Source organism: Perognathus longimembris, chromosome 28, assembly GCF_023159225.1.
Source record: "Perognathus longimembris pacificus isolate PPM17 chromosome 28, ASM2315922v1, whole genome shotgun sequence".
Lineage (NCBI taxonomy): Eukaryota > Metazoa > Chordata > Mammalia > Rodentia > Heteromyidae > Perognathus > Perognathus longimembris.
The window spans coordinates 38,162,447-38,179,631 of record NC_063188.1 but is presented as its reverse complement, the minus strand read 5'-3'; the positions used below and the strand labels follow the sequence as shown (position 1 = coordinate 38,179,631).

The 17,185-nt window shown below is 40.2% G+C and overlaps 1 protein-coding gene across 2 annotated transcripts in view; it reads left to right on the top strand.

Annotated features, from left to right (window-relative positions):
* Window positions 1-17,185, top strand: part of Bex5 (brain expressed X-linked 5) — an 851,362-nt gene that overhangs the window by 335,137 nt on the left and 499,040 nt on the right. The window lies entirely within an intron of this gene.

Below are 17,185 nucleotides of genomic sequence, written 5' to 3'. Positions count from 1 at the left end.
TGCGGTAGAGTCCATAAATTATTCTCTCAAGAAACAAGACTAAAGGCCTCACTGGGCTGGTCATCAAGGTCTATCCCACAAGTTACCCACTATTGGAGGAACACAGATAGACCTGGGACACATCATGCACTTGAACCTGCATCCACCATGTGGGATAAACAGTAGAACTGGAAAAGACCAGGCCCACTCTTTCAAGCATCTGTTTGACATCGGTCATCAAAGCCTTTAGATATTCTGGGCTATTTCCTCCATTGACAGGCTGCCAAGTACCACAGAGAGCAAGTGTAGCCTTTCAGCAGACACTTCACTCAGCTTAGGCTCTGAGGCTTCCTTTAGGCTACAGTAACCCCCAAAACTGAGTTCAGTCCTCAGCACTCTGGCATATGCCATTTTTATGTACATGTACATATGTACACATATGTACATATGTATATATGTATGTATACATATCCATGGCAACCATTCCCAGGAGGATGGAAAATGAAATTGTGGTTTGTTCCCACCCAATTTGTTCATTTCATTAGCTTCCCAAAATAACATGAATAGATCAAAGCAGCAAATATAATATTCAGTGAAAGAAGCAAGTCACAGAAGACCACATAATTTTTATCAAGTTAAATACCAGTAAAATTAAATAATATGTTGTTATGGATAGATACACAATAGAGTTGTTATTGAAAATGGTAACAAACAAAATTCAGGACTGTAGACACATGGGAATAAAAGAGAAGTTGTGACATGTTTCAGTGTTTCAGTTAAATTGGGTGGCAGATTCACAGGTATTTGTTTCATAGTTATGTTTCATAATTTTATAAATATGTAAATATACTTATTTATGAATGTTACATATTGGCTACTATGTATAAAAGTAAATTAAGTTCATTTTTTCATTCTATTTTTTTGCATAAAATGAACTGCTGAAATCTTAACACATGCCTTAGTCCTTTGGGGCAAGGGCATACACTCCTATAACCAATAATCTCACCAACCAAGCTAGAGAACACTGTCATCTTCAGGAAAGACTTCTTCAGTACTCTTTGCAGTCCTGCCACTCCTAGCCCCAGAGGAAACCAAAGATGTTATTACTATCCTCAAAAGTTCACTTTAATAGTAATAACATCAGCAACAACAACAGAAACCTCTTGTTTACATATCTTGGAGTCCACTTCGATTTACATCATTTTATATGGTCATGTATACATAGCTGTTGAGCTATTGTGATCCTCTGTTAGGACTATCCTAAACAAATACTTACTACTACTATTACTGCTTCTTTGGATCTGGCTTACTTCACTTAACATGATTTTTTCCAAATCTTTCCATGTCCTATGAATGGGGCAATATCATTCTTTCTGAAGGAAGCATAGAATTCCATTGTCTACATATACCACATCTTCTTGATCCATTCATCTACTGAGGGGCATCTGGGTTGGTTCCACATCTTAGCTATAGTAAATAATGCTTGCAGTAAACATAGGTGTGCTGATAGCTTTAGTGTGGCCTTGTTTGTGAACATTTAGGTAAATTCCCAGGAGTGGGATTGCTGGATCATAGAGAGGTTCTATGGTCAGTCTTTTGAGGAACCTCCATATTGTTTTTGAGAGTGGTTGAATCAGTTTATATTCCAAACAGTGTAGTAGCATCCCACCAACAGTGTAGTAGCATGCCAAATCCCTGCCAGCAACTACTCTCAAGTTCTTTTTCCCTTCTTTGGTTTATCCTCTGTAGTCACTGATTTTTAATTTTGGTACCCTGTGTCTTATATATACATTTATTTGATTTGGGGAGGGGAAAAGGAATAACAAAATGGTGAAAGAAGGAAAAAGGGTGAACCAATGCAACAGTGATACAAGACACTAAGTTGGAAATGAACTTTACAATTTGGGGGCAGGGAGTGGGGAGGGAGGAGAGATAGTGGGAGTAAAACGAAGGAGTGAGTAACAATGTTTGACAAGAAATGTACTCATTACCTTACTTATGTAACTGTAACCCTTCTGTACATCACCTTTGCTACAAAATAAAATAAAAATAAAAAAGTTCACTTTAAATCATGCAGCTTTTCGTGCAGATGTGTGGCTACTCTTACTCAGAATAATGTATTTGAGATGTGTCTGATATTTTGAAATACATAAATAGAAGTTACTTGTCTTCCTTCCTTCCTTCCTTCCTTCCTTCCTTCCTTCCTTCCTTCCTTCCTTCCTTCCTTCCTTCCTTCCTCTCCATCTCTCTTTCTGTCTTCTTTCTCTCTTGTTTCTTTCTTTCTTTCTTTCTTTCTTTCTTTCTTTCTTTCTTTCTTTCTTTCTTTCTTTCTTTCTTTCTTTCTTTCTTTCTTTTTCTTTCAGTACTGGTGTTTGAACTTTTATTGACACTTGATCTACAGAGCAACAACAGGAAGGTGATTAGGAACTGACCATGAGGGTTCAACCATGATAGAAGAGATTAGTGCCTATAAAAGGACTCAAATGGCCTTTTTTTACTTTCCACTCTTCTAACTTGTGAGGATGCAGCAAGAAGGATCTTCCCAGTCACTGTTGGCCGGTATCTTGATGTTAGACATCACACCTTTAAGAACTATAGAAAATAAAATGTATCCTTTCTAAATTACCTACTCTACGGTACTTCACCTGAAAATATAACCAGCTGAGAGACACTGTCCCCTGGGCTCTTCCCAATATCAGTCTATGAAGTGATCCCAGAAGATATTATAGAGTTCTTCAATTACACAGGCACTGCTCCTTCAGAAGCTGGTGAAGTGAAGCTTGGAGAAAAACGCATGTATAATTCCAGCCCCTAAGCAAGTTTAAAGTGAATCTCAGTAAGCTCCTAGAAGACAGACATAATTGAAATTAAACCTGGTTCATCATGGAGTAAGCACATGCTTACAAAAATGTCATGCTATGAGTGTGGATAATAGAAATGCCAGGCATCCTCTGTAACACCTAATTGGTTTTTCGGTTTGTTAGGCAACTCACTGGAAGTAAATCACCAAAAAGAAATTACTTTCCCCACAAGGCAAAGTGAGAACACATAATAAGAGGGACTACCTAAGAGGCCTAGTTCTTTCTCACCCCACTTAAACCACTAAAGCCACCACAATGAGTTGGTGGAAAGGTATAGGGTCAGGGAAAACGGGGCATGGGACTGACTAAGTACTACTCTATAGAATCCACCAAGAACATCACTTCTGAGCTCTTTAAGATGCCTCACCTGCAAACCCACCCTCCAGCTGGACCACAAGCATTCCAAACACATGCTCCTTAATACTCTTCTCCTGCAAGTGCCCCCTTATGGACAGTTAATGCAAATGTCTCAAACAGCTGTTTCTGCCGGGAGATTGGAAGAAGGCACATAAACTTGAACATTGAAGGTCATTGTCTAAGGGAAAGCAAATAGGAAAATTTCAGAACCCAGACTTTCTTTGTAGTATCAATTGAAGTAAGGAACAAATGAAAATATAACCTGAGGAACAGGAGAACACATTTCACCTTTCAAGATTCTACCACCTTAATACTGCCACTCTAGGAGTCAAATTCTTAGAGCTATTAACTTCTCAGGGACAGAAGCAAGGGGTTTATATGTAAGGGACTCACACAACTTAATAGAAAAAGAAGAGGAAAACAATAATCCAATTTTTTTTTAAGGAAAAAGGCTTCAATAGAAAGTTTACCAAAGAAAGAAATGGAAATGGCCACCAGGTACCTAAAAGATTGTTAGCATCATTAGCTATCAGGTAGCTCAAATTAAAACCATACTAAGATGTAACCTCATATCTGCTAAAATAGTTATTATCAAAATGTCAAAAAGTGAAGGGTTTTCAAGGATATGGAAGAAAATGAAACCTTAAAAATAATTGGTTTGATCATAAATCAATGTAGCCATTATGATCAACATTATCAAAATTCCTAAACATGATAAAATAGAGCCAGTATATAATCTAATAATTCCACTCTTGGGTATATATCTGAAGGAAATATAATCTCTATTTTGAAGACAATCTACAGTCTGTATCACCAGTGTTATTCACAATTGCTAAGATATGAAATAAACCTCCTTATTCCTCAACAGATAAATGGTTAGAGAAAATGTAATAAATATATTTCCACAAACACAGACATATAACACGATGTTATTCAGCCTAAAAAACATGGAAATTTACTATTTGCAGCAATATAGATGAAAGTGGAAGACAATTCTAAGTGAAGTCAGCTAGATACAGAAATACAAACAATTGTACTTAGATAAGGAATACAAGACATTGAACTCATGAAAGCAGAATCATAGTTTCCAGTTCCCTTGTGGCAATAGCTTCATGAATCCTGCACCAAACTCTGGAGTACAGACTCAGAAGAGATAGCAGTCACACTATACAGATGATAGGGAATGTCAGAGCATTCTAAGTAACTGTGAAAATGTATTGTCATAATCAGGGGGTGGAATTCTAGGCAGGGGTTAAAAGTGAATTTAACAGAAACAATTGGAGGTGATTTTTTTTTTACCATGAGCTTAGCAATGATTAATACAATTCCCAAAGTCTAGAGAACTAAGCACTTTTTCACAACATTGTTAGCACTGTTATTAATAGTGCTAATGAAACCTTATAATATAAAATACATGTTTTTTAACCTTTATTTAAGTTGGTACTGGGGTTTAAACTCAGGGCATTGTACTGGCTAGGCAAGCCTTCTACCAATGACCCATCTCTCCAGTCTAGCTTTTATGAGTTTCAGTGAATACTTTCAGGATTCTATTATATGAGAACGCTTATGAGGTATAGCAGTGTTGATAATAGGAAGTACACTGATGGAATTAAATTCTTATCACTGAAATTAATTTTAAGGCATCCATTTCATGAAACATTATGTTTTGCGAAAACTGAAATTTTGTCATAAAAATGTAAGATAACATATAAATGTATTTACATAGAAACATAGTTATAGAAATATAGTAATAGAAAATTTCATAATCATGTAACTCTGAGTAAACACAGATTATTAAGCTCCAAAATGACACAAACTCATTTCTGTTATATTGGTCTCTATCCAGAAGTGTACCAATTTTTTTTAAAACAATAAAACATTTACATCTCAGCACATAGAGCTTATAGATTTTTCTCTTCAATGTACAAAATGATAGCACTTCGTGCCTGAAGATCATCAGTATTCCTTCAGCCTGAGAATGTCTCTTTTTCCACTCAGACTCCCAAAAGCTCTGGAAAGAGGTTTTAGAATATAGCCCATCTCTCCCCTATTTCTGCTCATGCTGTTCAAGCTTCAGGTCAGCACAAACGTATCACTATTTTCAAACTACAAGGCATATGTACAAGGAGAAAATTAAATTATGTGGGGGTATGGATGCAGGTCAGAAACAGTTGCTTGCCCAGCATGTGCAAGGCCCTGAGTTCAAATCCTGGTAGTACAAAAGGAGAAAACAGAATATCTCCCTTAAAATCCACTTTATGAGCCTATATACAGAATCTGATTCTTCTGAATAAAATAATGGATGTAAAAGTAGACTGTATGGTCAACTTCCCATTACTGTAACAAATTCCTGAGATAATCAAATTATATAGAAAAAGGTTATTTTGACTTGTAGTTTTGGAGTTTGACTCTGTTTCTTTGGGCCTATGACAAGACAGACTATCTCGGTGGAAGTACATGATAGAGTAATCCCACTCGTCTCATGGCTAGGGATTGCATATGAAAGACAGAGAAGACAGGATCCCACAAATCCTTTCAAAGTCACCCCACTCAAAGTCCCAGCTGTCAAAGGTACCATCATCTTCCAATAGCACCACCCTAGAGGTCAGGTATGTATCTCTTGGACCTTTGAGAGGACATTTAAGACCCAAACAACATCAAAGACTAAATGCATGGCCTAAGACATCACGTGGTAAAAATATCAGGTAGGTCTACTGTACTGTGACAGTTATCACCAGCTAGGGAAGACAGGATGTGAGAAGATAAAAGTGCTGCTTCAGGGTCTGGGCAATGTCCAGAATGTCCTGGAGAGGAGATGACTAAGAGAAGATCGGAAGCACTGGGAAGCCTGCTCAGGGATGAGAAAATGCAGGATGAATACCCTGTTTTCCAGAAAGGCTTCTTCTGTAACTATGGACATTCAACCTATTGTGAGGAGGAAAGTGATAAATCAGTTAATTCCATGTACGTTTAGGGTCAGCAATAAACATGATGATTTAATATACATATGAATTTGCCAAAAGACTTGACGTAGCAAACAATTCCAAGACATTTTTTTCATTTTCATTACCTAACTCTTTTTTTTAAATTATTTTTATTGTCAAGGTGATGTACAAAGGGGTTACAGTTACATACATAAGGTAGTGAGTACATTTCTTGACCAACTTGTTACCCCCTCCTTCATTTCTCTCCCACCTTTCCTCCTCCCCACCCCCCAGTTGTACAGTTAGTTTATAACATATTGTCTTGTAATTATTACTGTTGCATTGGTTCGCCTTTTACCCTTTGCCAAGACATTTTTTAATGGAACAACAAAAATGGAAAACGTTGTGGTGACATCTAGTGGCCAAACCAGGATTGCACCTTTGAGAGTCAGACCAGGGAAATTAGCTCCTGGGAGCTGGAATTAATGGTATTAGGCAAAATTTTATCTTATTTTTCACCTACTGCCAGGAGTAACTCTGTGTCATTCATTTGCCTGGATACACAATCTAAAATGTGAACCCTTGGCCCTGTATGAAATGAAATTAAAGCTGCACTTGTGTGTGTATAATAGAGCTAAAAGAAACAAAGGAACACACAAGCACATACATCAAAGCAATTGTTTTAATCTACGTTGTTTCCCTATAAAATTAAATTAAATAACAGTTAAATACTTTTCAAAGTAAATAGCAACGTGAAAATTAATTTCATTACCCTGTTTATAAATATTTTCTGTGGTCAACTTTTTATGAAATTTCTATTTTATGGTTCATAAAGTTTCAAATCATAGACAAAAGTATATTCTAAACTGAAATTAATATATATCTTTAACCATCCCTGTCCCCTTAGTCAAAAACATCTATTGCCTACAGAAGAGATGTGAAAGTATGAATCAGGTGCGAATATATACATACCTACACCCACATGGTCTTTCAAAAGCAGAATCACCTTAGTGATCTCCTACTGTAACTACTCTATTCCACTTAATAGTCTTAGATATTCTTTTTTTTTTTTTTTTTTTGGCCAGTCCTGGGCCTTGGACTCAGGGCCTGAGCACTGTCCCTGGCTTCTTCCAGCTCAAGGCTAGCACTCTGCCACTTGAGCCACAGCGCCGCTTCTGGCCGTTTTCTGTATATGTGGTGCTGGGGAATCGAACCTAGGGCCTCGTGTATCCGAGGCAGGCACTCTTGCCACTAGGCTATATCCCCAGCCCTTAGATATTCTTAACCTTATTATCTCTGTATCATATTTCCTCTTGTGTTTGGTACTTTAAAGTTTCTATTGTTTGTGTACATTTTATTTTAATAACTTGCTGAAATGGCTTCCTCACCATTTCTGCGTTTCACAAATCATGAATACAAATCTATAGAATGAGTTTTCAAGTGTTTCTTCCCTGCTTTCCACACAACTATGTGTTTCCATTCTGTTGGAATGTTTTGTTTTGTTGCTTATTTTGTGCCCTTCCTGGGGCTTGAACTCAGGGTCTGAGGCCTGTCCCTCAGCTCTTTTTTGCACAAGGCTAGCCAGTCTACCACCGGAGCCACAGCTCTACTTCTGGCATTTTCTGGTGGGTAATTGGAGATGAGAGTTTCATAGACCTTCCTGTCCAGGCTGGGTTAGGGTTTTCTTTTTTTGCCAGTCCTGGGGCTTGAAATCAGGGCTTGAGCACTGTCCCTGGCTTCTTTTTCCTCAATGCTATCACTCTATACTTGAGCCACAGTGCCACTTCTGGCTTTTTCTATATATGTGGTGCTGAGGAATCGAACCCAGGGCTTCATGTATGCAAGGCAAGCACTCTACCATTAGGCCATATGGTTTTTAACTACAATTCTTATATCTCATTCTCCTGAGTAGCTAAGATTACAAGCCTGAGCCACCATTACCCAACATGAAATATGTTTTTAACTACCCAAAATACTGTGACATAAAAAACATGAAGATCGGGCTGGGGATATAGCCTAGTGGCAAGAGTGCCTGCCTCGGATACACGAGGCCCTAGGTTCGATTCCCCAGCACCACATATACAGAAAACGGCCAGAAGCGGCGCTGTGGCTCAAGTGGCAGAGTGCTAGCCTTGAGCGGGAAGAAGCCAGGGACAGTGCTCAGGCCCTGAGTCCAAGGCCCAGGACCGGCCAAAAAAAAAAAAAAAAAAAAAAAAACATGAAGATCATAATTTTAAGAAGTTGACTACCACACCCCGGAGAACTTTTACTATCAGCCACTAGGGAGATTAAACTATTCAGAACCCAGGCAGAATGAAGACAGTTCAGAGAACTTTACAATAATTCCAGGGTTAGCTTCTGATTAGGAGACAACAAAGTTGTTTTTCTGATTTTCTTGTACCCCTTCTAAAGTTTACATCCTCATTTGAATAACTGTGCTTAATATATTTCAATAGACTAAGCCAGGTACTGGTGGCTTAGACTCATAATCCTAGCTCGTTAAGAGGCTGAGATCTGAAGATCATGGTTCAATGTCAGCCTGGACAGGAAAGTCTTTGAGACTTATCTTCAGTGAACCACCAAAAATCCTGAAGTGTAAAATAGACCGAATAGTAGAGTGCTAGCCTTGAGCAAAAAAGCTTAAGGGAAATGCCTAGGCCTGAGTTTAAAGCCCCTTGACTGGTGCATGTGGGGTGTGGGTGTGTGCGCATGTGCATGCCACCATTTCAATAAATTTCTCTTCCCTCTTGCTTACCTTTCTCAAGGGCAAGATCTGAAGTTCTTCTTGATCTCACTCATGTCCACATCAAGGATCAATCACTACATGTGGCCTTGCACTTAGGTAGTCTGGCACACAGTGTTGGATTTCCTCTTTCTATCATGTTCTCTATTCATAAGGACTGATGAAGATCTATGGGACTATGACAGGGAAGTATAATGTAACCATGTCGAGGCTCTGCAAGCCCATTCTAATGAGAGGCTGCTTAGTGTCCTCTAAGAAGGGCAAGGGCTGAAATATTCTTTCAACACAATTCAGGATCTGTGAGCCTGAACTTGGTCATCTGTTAAAACACATTCCTTACAGAGCTGTCCAAATGAATAACTGAGGAAACCTGTCTGGACTCTATGCCATGCACAAAAATGGCCCTTTCAATGTTGGGACAAAGTGATAAGGCTGGGCTGAGCTTTGGGTATTGCCAGCATTATTTCCCTGCATGGACCCTGCCTGGCACCTACTAGCCTCTGACTGTGTGGTTATGAATGAATTAAGGTAATTACTAGAAACAGTTTCTGCTTGAGCACTCACATTCTTGGACACAGGCTTCGAATCCGTATGGGTCTGAATATCACTGTCTCATAGCTGCTGGGTGTTATGAGGTCTCAAATCAAACAGCAGCCATCTTTTAAGAACTGTCACTCTTTTTCTCCCCTACAGATTCAGAACCAGGTTGCCTTATGGAGTCCAAAGGTAACCTGATTTTCCATTTGGGGGACTGAATTTGGGTCTCTGGGCTGATGCCCATTAAGTAGTGGCTCTCAAAAACACAATGGTAGAATAAAGGACTTAGCAAGTGAGATTTTTTTCTTCATCATTGGAAAGATGGTTTACAGTGGCCCTTTGAAGGCCCAACTCAGAGAAATTCTCTTTTATGTTGAAAATTACTGAATTCAGCTAGATAGGAAATCCTTTAAATTGTTCTTCCAGATTATGTGTCACAGCAACGAAAAGCTAACATAGTCACATCTAGACAGGCAAAAATAATGTGTTATAATGAAACCAATGATGAGACATGATTTATTGTCTATCACAATAGCAACCCCCATTCTTATTATCTCTACTGTGTGAAAAAAGAGCTGCTTTCACACTGACTTATTAGAAATACAAATTAGTAACATGATTTTGAATGCAATGTGTTAATATAAAGGTTAATCATTGCATGATGTAGTGTATAAATATGAAAGAATAGTTTCAGAAACTTACAGCAAACACAAAGATATCTTTATACATATGTACAAATATAAATATTGCATATATATGTCATACTATATCAAATACACTACTGTTTGAGACTGGTGCTGTGGCTTTTGCCTGTAATCCTAGCTACTCAGGAGGCTGAGGTCTGGATGATTTATCCATGTCTTCCTTTCAGAGATTTCAGTTATTGATGGTTCACTAGGGATTGAAAATATTGGCATAGTGCAGTGAGTAAGATATTTTGTGAGACCACATTTATGTTTTATTAAAGTGTATGATATTTTTCTATTTTATTATTACTTTTGTTAATTTCTTATTGTGCCTAATTTATAAGCTTTATCATATGTGTGTATAGAAATAAAACACACACACACACACACACAGAAAATTTGGTACTATCCACTCTTTCTGGCTGTGTCTAGGATTCTTGAAACATATCCCCTAAGGATAAAGGAGGCTACTGTACCATCTTAAAACCCAAGTTATAATCTTATATACAGGATGATTTTAATTCTGCCAGAAAGGCTGTACATGTAAAAGAATATTGTAAAATAATATACATATCAGGAGGCTGAGATCTGAGGATTGCCATTTGAAGCCAGCCCAGACAAGAAAGTCTGTGAGACTCTTATATCCAGTAAACTACTCAAAAAAAGCTGGAAGTGGCACTGTGGCTCAAGTGGTAGAGCATTAGCCTTGAATACAAAGAGGTTCAGGGTCAGTGCGTAGGCCCTAATTTCAAGCCCTGTGATTGGCAAAAAAAATCCTGTACACAGAACATCCATGAAACTGAGTTGCTATAGTGCACCCTTGGTAGACATTCACAGGCACAAGGAAGGGAAGAAGTATAGTGGGGTGATTGATGAGGATGAGTCTGGGCAACTGTGTCACAGTGTACTGAAGTGAGGGGATACAGAGAGGTGAGAGAAGGTTGAAGAATCCCATTCCAGGAGAAGTGATAGAGAGTGAATGTTCTATTTTCTCTTTGGAAGAGATCTCTCTATAGTATGCAACTTCAATCTACATCAGGGAGGGAAAGAAATGAATCTGTGTCAGGTACAATTAGGGTAAGCAGTAACTGGAACTGCTTTAGTATACACATGGATTTTCAAGTATAATTGTCTTAGTAAAGTGTTTCATGGCATTTGGCATTTGGGAAAATATAGTCGTTTTAAATAAGAAAAGAAATAAGAGTGTTGGGCTGGGATGTAGCTCAGTGGCAAAGCGCTTGCCTAGCAAGTGCAACGTCCTGGGTTTGATGCCCAGTACCAAATAAAAGAAAAAAGAAAGAAAAGAAAAGACAAAGAAAGAAAGAAAGAAAGAAAGAAAGAAAGAAAGAAAGAAAGAAAGAAAGAAAGAAAGAAAGGAAAAGAAAAGAAAGAAATAGGAGTGGTGCCACCTTGTGTCCCGATTTAGGATAGCAGGTCCGAGAGTCAGCAAGGCATTCAGCAGAGGTGGGCCTTGAGCTGCCTTACCTTACCTTAATTTTATCAGGTAAAATGGTTTGGAAATGTTCACTCTGTGAGCAGTTCTTCCATGTCTATACCTTTAATTATATCTAAATCTGACATTCAAAATCTACTCCAGTTTGAACTAAAGATAAAATTGCATTTTTAGTGTGACGATGGAGGTCAGAAAGCTTCAGGAAACAGAAACACAAGATAACTACTGATAGACATAAAGCCAGATCTATTTTATAATCTATTTGTTTCCACATTAAATTTTGAAAGCTGTTTCTGAACTGCTTCATATATTGATATCCTTATAGAAAAATTGCACTTGTCGAACAGACACAAGTGTGAGGTTCTCAGACCTTAACCATGAGGTTAAGTCATATCACATTATTGGATCATTTGCTGTCCCCACAGAGACAAAAATCCAAGAGTTACTAGTACTTCTTTTATACATGACTGTCAACTCTTTCATTGGTTAGCAACCAAATATTTATTTCATTTGAAACCCATATTCTAAGAGATTGAGATGCAGTTCAGTGGTAGGGTAAATTCAATGTCAATTCAATCCTTCCTATAGATAGATAGTTAGAGAGAGACAGAGAGAGAGAGAGAGAGAGAGAGAGAGAGAGAGAGAGAGAGAGAGAGAGAGAGAGAGAGAGAGAGATCTATAGAATAGTAAATGATAGCCAGGCACTGGTGCCTCACACCTATAACCCTAGCTACTCAGGAAGCTGAGATCTGAGAATCGTGGTTCAAAGCCAGCCTGGGCAGGAAAGTCAGAAAGTGGCACACAAAGTGGTGTAAATGGTAGAGCGCTAGCCTTGAGCACAAAGAATCTCAGGGACAGCTTCCAGGCCCTGAGTTAAATCCCCAGGACTGGCAAAAAAAAGCCAATGCTATTTTAGGATAAGACTCCCACAGCCCAGACAACAGAAAGAATTAGACAAATAGATGATACTATAGGAAAGAAACTTCTGTAAACAAAACAAATAACTGACAGTGTGATGCAACCTACAGAATGGGAGAAAGCATTTCCAAACTATTAAAAAATTGGAATATACAAAGATCTCAAAAACCCTACCAACAAAGTCCCCCAATCCAATTCAAAATGGAAAAAATCTAAATAGATATTTTGAGAAAGAAGATATACAAATGTCTAACAAGAATATGAAGTAATGCTCAGCATCACCAACCATCAGAGAAATGCAAATCTAAATTACATTTTATTTTACTCAAAATGGCTATTATTTTTAAAGGCCAAAAATAACAAATTCTGATAAGGATGTAGAGAAAAGGGAATTCTTATATATAGCTAGTGGGAATGTAAATTAGCACAGCCACTATGAATATCAGTATAGAATTTTCTCAAGAAGTTAAAAGCAATTATTTTACACACTAGCAATCCCATTACTGGGTATATAGAGAAAGGAAGTGAAACCAATGTGATAGAGATATCTGTAATTCCACGTTTATTGCAGCATGATTCACAGTAGCAATGATATGAACTAAAGCAAAGTATCCATCAGTGAATGAGTAAAAATATGCTACTTATATGCATGCATATGTATATGCACACATATACATAGATGTATAAATATGTATAATTGAATACTCTTCAGCCATAAGAATAAAAATTATTCACCTACAAGAATAAGCCGTAAGAATAATCCATTTAGGGGTTGGGAATATGGCCTACTGGTAGAGTGCTTGCCTCATATATATGAAACACTGGGTTTGAATCCTCAGCACCACATAAACAGAAAAAGCTGGAAGTGGTGCTGTGGCTCAAGAGGTAGAGTGCTAGCCTTGAGCAAAAAGAAGCCAGGGACAGTGCTCAGGCCCTGAGTCCAAGCCCCAGGACTGACAAAAAATAAAAGAATAATCCATTTATGAAGTGCTGCTGTGGCTTGAAGAGGTAGAGTGCTAGCTCTGAGCAGGGACAGCACCAAGTCCCTGAATTCAACCTGTATGACTGACAAAAAAGAAAAAGAATAACCTTTTACTGATTTTGGCACAATAAAGAAATCTTAAGAATAAGAACATGCTGGTGCTGCCAGTGTTTCACACCTCTAATCCTAGCTATTCAGGAGGCTGAAATCTGAGGATCACAGTTTGAAGCTAACCTGGGTAAGAAAGTCCATGAGACTCTTACCACCAATTAACCACCAGAAAACTGAAGTGGCACTGTGGCACAAAGGGGTAGAATGCTATCCTTGAGCACAAAAGCTCAGGGACAGCACCAAGCCCCTGATTTGAAGCCCCAAGACAATAACAAACAATACCAACAGCAAAAACCAAGAATAAGAACATGATTTAAAAAGTGGGAATATGAATGGAAGGAAGAAAGAAAAGTAAAAAATAAAGAAGGTAGCAATTGTAATCATAAATAAACTGTATCCTCGGGGCTGGGAATATGGCCTAGTGCTAAAGTGCTTGCCTCGTATACATGAAGCCCTGGGTTCAATTCCTCAGCACCACATAAACAGAAAAAGCCAGAAGTGGCACTGTGACTCAAGTGGTAGAGTGCTAGCCTTGAGCAAGATAAAGCTAAGGACAGTACTCAGGCCCTGAGTTCAAGCCCCAGGACTGGCAAACAAAACAAAACAAAACAAAATAAATTGTATCCTCAATCATGACAAAACCCTAAAACTGTCTTCTGTCTGCATCAGTTCTTACTCCAGTCCTGTTATCACAGCAAGGATTTAAGTTGTTTCAAAGTAGTCTCATTACTCAAACGTTTTAGTGTGTACCTGAGAGCATTTAGAAGACATTCTACATTATTTGGATATTGGTCTTTAAGAACTATGAACTCACCTTTCCTATCAATATTGTATGTTCTACAAATACTCCCCACTGGATGTACTGCTCATGGAGTATGATGACAGCCACCATTGTCCTCAAGTAAAATAACATTTTCCCTTCATTTTTAAATCTGCATTTGGAGTCCAGTGTTTTCAGCAATGATGCGTGTGCACTAGCCATGGTGCTGAAATGATCTGTGATAATTTCTGGTGGTAAATTTTCATTCCCTGATACAAATATTGTTGTCACTTCACTTATAGTTTCCAGCATTTGGGGGGTCACCTCAATATAAAAAAAGATATTGGATTTGCCAAATCATGACTTTATTTTCTCCTGTAGGAACATTGTTAATTGTCATCCAATTTATTCTGCTTTTAGAGCATCTGAAATAATTCTGCATGGCAAGAACTGTCATTGTCACTTCATCAAACTGGGATGTGAAGTGAAGAATTTAGGCAAACTGTTTAGCCAGAGCTGTTCAGAGTCTGGAAGAATCATACTTTGGTACCAAGGCTTTTGGAATGGTATTTAAAAGCCACTACAAAAATCGAGATAACCTAAATTTTATCCTCCTTTCAGAAGTTTTATTAGCTTTATTTTGCATTTACGTCTAAAATCTATTTTGAGTTATTCTTAGGGAAAATATCAGATGTGTATGTAGATTCCTCTTTTTTTGCATGTGACTATTCATTTTTCTGATTTATACTATTTTCTATCCACTGTTGTGTAAGGTTTTGCGTTTCTAACTTTTGGATTGAGTAATGGCTCCAAATGTGAAAAACAGAAAGAGATAAGGCATGAACAGAGGAGTAGGAAAAGAAGAGGGACAAGCCAAGGAGAACAATAGCAGACTATTGTGATCCAAGGATAATGATGAAGCTGCATCTGAGGTGAACATTCAAGAACATTTTGTTGTCTTCTATGTGAGCTGTCTGACAGTCTCCCTTAATGGGAAGAGGTCAAATGTCGAAGTCTAAATTGTAACAAGGAAGTTGATGAGATCTGATTGTGTGGGTTGCCAGGTGCCAGTGGCTCATGCTTATTATCCTTGCTATTCAGGAGGCTGAGAATTGAGGATAGTTTCAGAGGAAGCAGGGGCAGACAAATCTGACCCTTAGCTTTAATTGACCAGCAAAAAGCTGGAAGGAAGTGGCGCTGTGGCTCAAGTGGTAGAGTGCTAGCCTTGAGCTGAAGAGCTCTGGGACAGCACCCAGGCCCAGAGTTCAAACCCCATGACCAACAAAAAAAGCCAAAAAGTGAGCTGTGCCTCAAGAGGCAGAGCACCAGATGCAAGAAGATAAAGCTGAAGAAAAGATCCAGGCCTGAGTTCAAGCCCCAGACAGACACAGAAACAAAGATGTGTGAACTGAAGAAAGATGAGGCTGAGGACAGAATCCTGGATTCCTTGGCTGTTCAACTTCCTGTCAGCCACCATGGCCAGGTTGTTCAGACAGAGCTGATTTTGAATGGGATTGTGGGATTTAGGAGCTGAAGGACTGGCAAAGTAGGTTACCCTCTGTGATTGGTTGTCATACACTTGATGACAATGGATTCTGAGGAACGGGGACCAGTCAGCTTTCTTCTCCTTTCTTGGGGATGCCCCCCACAGTTACTGGGTCGCTCAAGGATGAGGGGCTTGAGGTACGTGGGCGAGGGGGAGGGGCAAACTCCAGTGACGCAATGATCACGTGATCTGCGGAGGGCCAACCTGGGCACCAGCCTTTGCGCCTGCCTGCTTGCCAGCCCTACACCGGAATCCCTCTGCCCAATAAAATCAGCTTCCAGAGCAGCCTAGGCAGCCAGCAAAAAGCAAGCAGCAAGCGGGCTTCTCCGAGCCCGAGGAGGCGCAGGCCTGTCCTGGGTCCCCTCAGGTTAGTGTGGAGGCTGACGCTGCCAGCTGACCCAGGTCAAGGGTGGAGGTGGATGGCAGCTGGATCCAGGAGCAGCCGCAGGGTGGGGAAGGAATCAGCCAGACTGGTGAGGAGAGGGGCACTGAGCGGGCAGCGCAGCCGGGGAAGGGGTGACCGGGAGGGAAGGAGAACCCCGCTTAGGATCGGCAGCCTGGTCCACCCCACATCCCTCCATCCATTTTACAGTAAGCAATGTGGGGGGGGGGGGCGCCCCGCAGTGCGACGGTGGAAATGCAGACACATTCTGGAAACAACCCCCCTCCCCTCACACTCTGCGCCCGCGAAGACAAATTGATCCGAACCCACAGGCGGTGGGGGCGGGGCACGTGGCCTCTGGGGAGGGAGGGGGACACAGATCCAGAGGTAGTTTGGAAAGCATCCTGGTGTGGTGCCCGGGAACTGAGAAGAAATGGCGGCTGGGGTGCGCGGGTGGGGGCTGAGGGTGGATGGAGGGAAGCAGAGAAAAAGATTGGGGAGGAGGGTCCGGGTTCAGGAGAGGGACCCGGTTCAACTGTCCTGTCTGTCTGTCCGCAGGTCTGCGCGTCTGCTGTTCCCAGCGCTGTGCCAGGCCTGAAAAGGAGGCACAGCCTGTCCTGATCTCTGCAGGTCAGTGGAAGGTGGCGGCGTGGGCAGGGACTCTGCAGGGCTGAGAGAGCGGAGGGCCTGGCCAGGGCAGCATGTGGGGTCCCGCTGTTTGTCCCGACCCCCACCTGTACTGCACACACCCAGTTCTACTGAGGGAGCCAGGAGAGGGCAGCAGAGCCAGCAGTCTGGGAATGCTTGGCTCTTGGTGGGGGGGAGGAGGGATGTGGGTAAGGGGCCAGCAGGAGGGCACTTGTAGAGCCTGGCCAGTTTAAGGAACCCCCAACAAGGGCGAGATGCAAAGAAGAGAAAGAAATCTTGTTCCAGTTTTGCAACCTCA